The sequence below is a fragment of the Triturus cristatus genome, chromosome 6 (assembly GCF_964204655.1).
Source record: "Triturus cristatus chromosome 6, aTriCri1.1, whole genome shotgun sequence".
Taxonomy (NCBI): Eukaryota; Metazoa; Chordata; class Amphibia; order Caudata; family Salamandridae; genus Triturus; species Triturus cristatus.
In genome coordinates, this window is record NC_140589.1 from 1,908,302,345 (window position 1) to 1,908,308,344 (window position 6,000).

General features: G+C 44.4%; 1 protein-coding gene across 1 annotated transcript in view; it reads right to left on the reverse strand.

The window, feature by feature from the left end:
* The window catches only part of LOC146822411 (uncharacterized), a 233,276-nt gene extending 227,855 nt beyond the window's left edge, over positions 1-5,421 (reverse strand). The window contains exon 1 of the mRNA XM_085613500.1: positions 4,854-5,421. The gene's annotated coding sequence lies outside the window, so the exon portion shown is untranslated. The remainder of the gene's footprint in view (positions 1-4,853) is intronic.
* Positions 5,422-6,000: the final 579 nt, after the last annotated feature.

Sequence of the window (6,000 nt, forward strand, 5' to 3'; positions counted from 1 at the left end):
GAATGACACTGTCAATCAATCAATCAATCAACATTTGTAAAGCGCACTACTCACCCGTGAGGGTCTTAGGACGCTGGGGAGGGGGAGGCAGCTACTGATCATACTGCCAGGTCTTGAGGAGTCTCCTGAAGGTCAGCAGGTCCTGGGTCTGTCGTAGGTGGATGGGGAGGGTGTTCCATGTCTTGGCGGCAAGGTGGGAGAAGGATCTGCCGCCGATGGTTGTTCGTTAGATGCGTGGAACGGTGGCGAGGGCGAGGCCAGTGGAGCGGAGCTGTCGGTTGGGGGTGTAGAAGGTGAGTCGCTTGTTGAGGTATGCTGGTCCCGCGTTGTGGTGTGCTTTGTGGGTGTGGGTGAGTAGCTTGAAGGTAATCCTCCTGTTGACGGGGAGCCAGTGCAGGTCCTTCAGGTGGGCGGGGATGTGGCTGTGGCAGGGGATGTCGAGGTTGAGGCGTGCCGAGACGTTTTGTATGCGTTGGAGTCTCTTCTGGAGTTTGGCCGTGGTTCCAATGTAGAGGGCATTGCCATAGTCCAGCCTGCTGGTGACGAGGGCCTGTGTGACCATCCTACTGGTTTCGGTGGGGATCCATTTGTAGACTTTGCGAAGCATACGGAGGGTGTTGAAGCAGGAGGAGGAGATGGCGTTGACTAGTTGGGTCATTGAGAGCGTTGAGTCTAGGATGAACCCTAAGTTGCGAGCGTGGTCTGTGGGTGTGATGTGGTTCCCAGTGAGGCTGGCCACCATGAGTAGTCCCGGGCGGAAGGGGTAGGACCGAGGATGAGGACCTCCGTCTTGTCCAAGTTCAGTTTCAGGCATCTGCTCTTCATCCATTCGGCGACGACCATCATCCCTGTGTGGAATTTGGTTTTGGCGGTCGCAGGGTCTTTGGTGAGGGAGAGGATTAGCTGGGTGTCGTCAGCGTATGAGACTATGTTGAGGTTGTGTGATTGGACGATGTTGGCGAGCGGTGTCATGTATACGTTGAAGAGGGTCGGGCTGATTGATGATCCTTGGGGTACACCGCAGGTGATCTTGGTGGCTTCGGATCGGAATGGAGGGAGGCAGACTCTTTGGGTTCTGTCGGTGAGGAAGGAGGTGATCCAGTCCAGGGCTTTGTCGTGGATCACCGCGTTGTAGAGTTGTGTGCGCAGGGTGCGGTGGCAGACGGTGTCGAAGGCGGTGGAGAGGTCCAGGAGGATGAGGGCCGCGGTTTCGCCACTGTCCAGCAGGGCCCTGAAGTCGTCGGTGGCGGCGATGAGGGTGGTTTCGGTGCTATGGTTGCTGCGTAATCCGGATTGTGTGTTTTTTAAAAACAAATCACCCTAATATTCAAAAATGAATGATGAAATGTGCATATATTCCATTTGCCTAAATTTTACATGTCACATGTTGCATTGTCTTGTCTTGTAAATTTCTTTTACAGGTAGTTTTCAGAGGTGGACGCAAATTACGGTCAGTTCACTCAGCATAAATTAGCACACCTTAGCGCATGTGTGCTATAAAATGCATACACATGTGGCGTAAATTACTTTTGCCACTCACTTTTCACTTTTTCACTTATACCACTATTTTAAATCACTGTGAGAAAGGTCCTGATGAAAGCCCTACTAATTTTTACACAGGCTGAAACATGTTGACCTAGCTGAAAACTAAGATGCAACTAATAGTCTTTTGGCTATCCACTCTCTTTTAATATACCCTGGACCACTGGGAATAAAAGTAATTATCAGGTAGAGACCCAGAGGTATTTTTAATACACCACTTCATCACAAATACACCAAAATAATCCAGCTCCACTGTAATCAGGTGTCGCAGCACAGCTGAGTAGCATTCGGCTACTCAGCAGGAAACCCGATGATGAAGCACGACACCAATTAGGTTGGCGTGTGAGGGTTCTTCTATAAAACCCTTGCGGTGCCAGGCACTGCAGTGTCGGACAAACTGCTAGACAGGTCCATCCTAGTTATTTACTAAAGTATTGCAAGATTAGACTGAGTGGTAAGAGTGATGGAGGCCAAGTATTTTCAGTGCCTTGACCAGTTGCTGGTGACACAGCGACTCAAGGAGGAGTACTCTATCCCCACTTAGGCAATGCCCGTCTGATCTGACAGAGAGGGATCCAACAAAACCTGCAGTGTCAGCTGATAAGTGGTTGGCTAACAGGGCTCACAAAGCACTGGAGTAGCATGTGTCTACGCCAAAGGGAAAGAAGAACTCTCCAAAGAGTGGTTCCAAACTGGAGGGTAAGCGCCAGGGTACTTCATGGAGGGCCCAGGAAACATGGTAATGGCGTGTCCAGGAAGGAGCATCATGAGAAGGGATGGCAAGGAAGCCCTTCTAAATCCAAGATGGTGAATTGTGTCAAAAGGTGGACATTACAAGAGAGACTGTCAAGAAAAGGAACTTGACACAGTGGCACCCGTGATAGCAAGTTACACGTGGGTGAAGGTACACAAGAGGGACTAGCTGTGCTCAACCTAGTAGCTATGGACATTTAGGAAAGGGATCCAGACGCTCTGAAGCAAATCCACCCTAATACAATGGGATTTGTGCAGGAAGTTAGCATCAATGGGAGGAAAGTGCCTGTCCTGAGGGATACTGGAGCATTCCGCACATGATTGAGAGGAAGTACCTTAAGCCTGAGGAGATACTCCCTGGAGCCAAGATTAGAGCATTGGTGGCCAGTGGAGATGGCATGGAGTATCCGCTTGCCCAGGGTGGAGATTGAGCTCAATGGCAAGGCACCCATGATTGATGTTTGGGTAAAGGAAAAACAAGGAGCTGGATGTCTCTTGGCAATGATCTGAATGCCACTGGCTTGGTGCCAAGACCAGAAGACTTTATGTCTTGTACAAAGTCAGCTGTGTTAAAATGAGCTCAGGCTGCACGTCAGTCTCAGAGTGAGTCTGGGATAATCTCTGATTTGCAGGAACCAGGACAAGGTAGTTTACAGGAAAGGGCAGACTCCGGGAAGGCTGTGGCCGTGAGGGTCATTGTTTAATCTGCGCTAAAGAACAGGAATGTGCTGCATGCCGTCCTACGCATCCACTGGCCAGTTCTGGCAGAGTGCAGAAGCCAAGCAACAATCCCTGATTGGCGGTAGAAAAATCCCGATAGCAACATTTCCTGGTACTATTATGGGGTACTTGCCATAGAATCTGAGATATTGTGAATACCATAGGATGTTTGCTATCATGGAACCGAACGATGCACTTGAATTTCATAAGACCTTCAAACTTTCACATGCTGCACCAGTGACTGGTTGATACGACTCGAAGTGCCAATATTTAAGAATGTAGTGAGGGCCACAGCCAGGCGCCTGGCCTCAGTAAAGAAAATTTGAAGTTAGGCTACTAAATCTGATTCCATGTCTAGAAACGCTTTATACAATGCTGTAAATTTGGGGAGACTTTAAAAGGTACAATGGATTTACTTCTATATTTTTGATTGCAGCATCTTTTGTAAGTTTTCCATAATGTTATTATTTTCCACTGAGGATTAAGAGGTTGAAAGTGTGAGGAAGAGTGACATATAAAACTGGTTGCAACTGAATCTAATTAAAAAACAACTTTAGAAGGACTTTGGAGTTCTTCTTGGGGAAGTGTTGGGAAGACCTGCCTTCAGCTTTATCAGGTGCATTGAGATCATTCGATTGCTCAACAATGCACAGCAAGTCAGAGTTTTTAAGGGTGCTTTCCAAAGGATTTTTGTGAAAAGGATTGGCAAATTGTAAATCACAGATCACATTAGACAAATAACATTAGTCAAGATATGACAGAAGTAAATACAACTTTACAGGAGAATTTATGGTTCACACTGAAGGGGGTTGGGAAAATGAGCGACAAACAGTAAATCGTAAATGTAAAAATCTTAGACATTTTAAAATAACAATGGTTTAAAATGAAAATGATTCATCATCTAAAAATGCATTTTATTACTTTAACAAATGGGTAAGACTCGTCTCAAGTTAACAGACCTATGGGTCTAGTTGCAACTTGTTGATTTTTGTCCCTGAACTCTGAGTTGTCTCTGAATTCTCTTACTCAGTCCTCCAAATATAAAAAAAAATTGAAAAGCGGGAGATTTTTTGTCACAAAAGAGATATATTTCTAATAGATGTGTGTTATAAGTTGCCACATGGTACATTCCGGCCACCCCCCTTATCCTACTGTACATTGGTAACGCTTAGAATGTTGACAGGAAGGCAGCCTTGGAATGTTGACGAGGCTGTCTGTGATGTCGCTTCTCCTGTGTCATGAGATCTCGTTTCTATAGAACATAGAACCTAGAACTCAGCTTGTACCTGGAAGTCAGTTACCCTTATGGAGCTGATGGATGGGGTGTTAGTAATAAACCTCTGCAACTACCTATACGTGCGTTTCCTGTGGTACTATCTACAAACATTACACTGGCGACGATTGAGGAACAGAACGGAGAAATAAACACCTCAACATCAAGCTGGGATTATTTTGTGACAGGTCGTTGTCGCATTGGTAAAAGCAGTTTAAAGAGAAAAGAAAGACGGAAGATTGCGGTAAAAGAATGCGAGTGGACAAGATCTGTAAGGTACTGTAAAGCTCATTTTCATTTATGGCCTGATTTTAAGGAAGAAGAAAGGAAGCATTTTTATCAGAAATATCGCGCTGCGTGAAGTTGATTCTCAATGAAAGTGCGCTATTAACGATGGTGCGAGGAAGATTAAATCTGCTTGAGCGTGATTTTACTGAGGAAATGTGGCGGATGGCATAAAACAGAACCCTGCTAAATATAGCCAGACTCTCATCTCCTCCAGCGGCAGTTAAAAAAATAATAGAAGAAGAGAAGAATATTTATGCTTCTCCTGCGGCTGACTCACCGGTGAATGGATGCAAAGAGGGGATTGTCAGGGAAGTCTGATGTTGATTTAAAGTCGACATAATCCTGCTGCCAGCGCGTCTTTATTTGCCTCAAGGGAATCGTCGAGAGCAACGTTAGTGGAGAGAGATAATTGAATACAGGAGCTCTTTCCACTTTAATGCTCGGTTTGTTCTGGTGACGTATTGGAACACTACAGAGGGTTTTGGCAATGACTATGAGTCATCAGTCATGTGTTCTCTCAGCTAAGTGACGTCGTGGAACAGGATTGGGGAACTGTCGTGTGTGTGTGTTTGGAACATTTTTATAAAGCTTGGTTGCACGAAATTCGTTTCATTTGGCAAAATAATAATAACGCAGTGTGTGTTGTTATTAGAGGAACATTATATGTGCTGATCTTCAAATTTGGACATTGTTCAGCTGAAATACATGTTTTAAAACATTAAATAGAATATGTATTGCTAGTAAGGCAGTAAATTATAAAATATATATTAATAAGCTAGGAAGGTGCATTCAGGAGTAATTTGATGTGAATTATTTGTTTGTTTTGGAGGTTTTTTTTTTTTTTAGAAGAAGTGTTCTTTACCTGTTAGGTAAAAAAAAAAAAAAAAAAAAAGAAGGGAAATTGTTTGCTATTCATTTTAAATATTATAAAGTAAGTTATGCAGAACGTAACTGCACCACCATTTTTTTTAAGTTCTCCAGGGGAGCCTCCTGTAAAATGGAGCAAGTGGAAAAATTTTTTTGCGCCCTATGCACGTGTTTGTGGTACGAATTTAAGTGCGGAGAGGAAAAACTCATTACTTTTGCACTGCTTGGGTGGTGAAGGTCAAGAGGTATTAGAAAATTTGCCGGATTTATCCACAGAGGAACAAAGAGGATTAAATGAGTATGAGATATGTATACTTCAGTTAGATAAGCATTATCTGCCCAGGGTCAGCACCATTATGGAAAGATATCATTTTGGCTTAAGAGAACAAGGGAAAGAAGAAACTATAGAGGATTTTTTAACTGGGTTAAGGAAGTTAGCCTCAAGTTGCAAGTTTGGGGCAGCAAATGAGGAAAGAATAAGAGATCAGTTTGTGTTAAAGTGCAGGGAAGAAAAAGTAAGGGAAGAGTTATGGCTTAAAGATGAACCACCCTTAGAA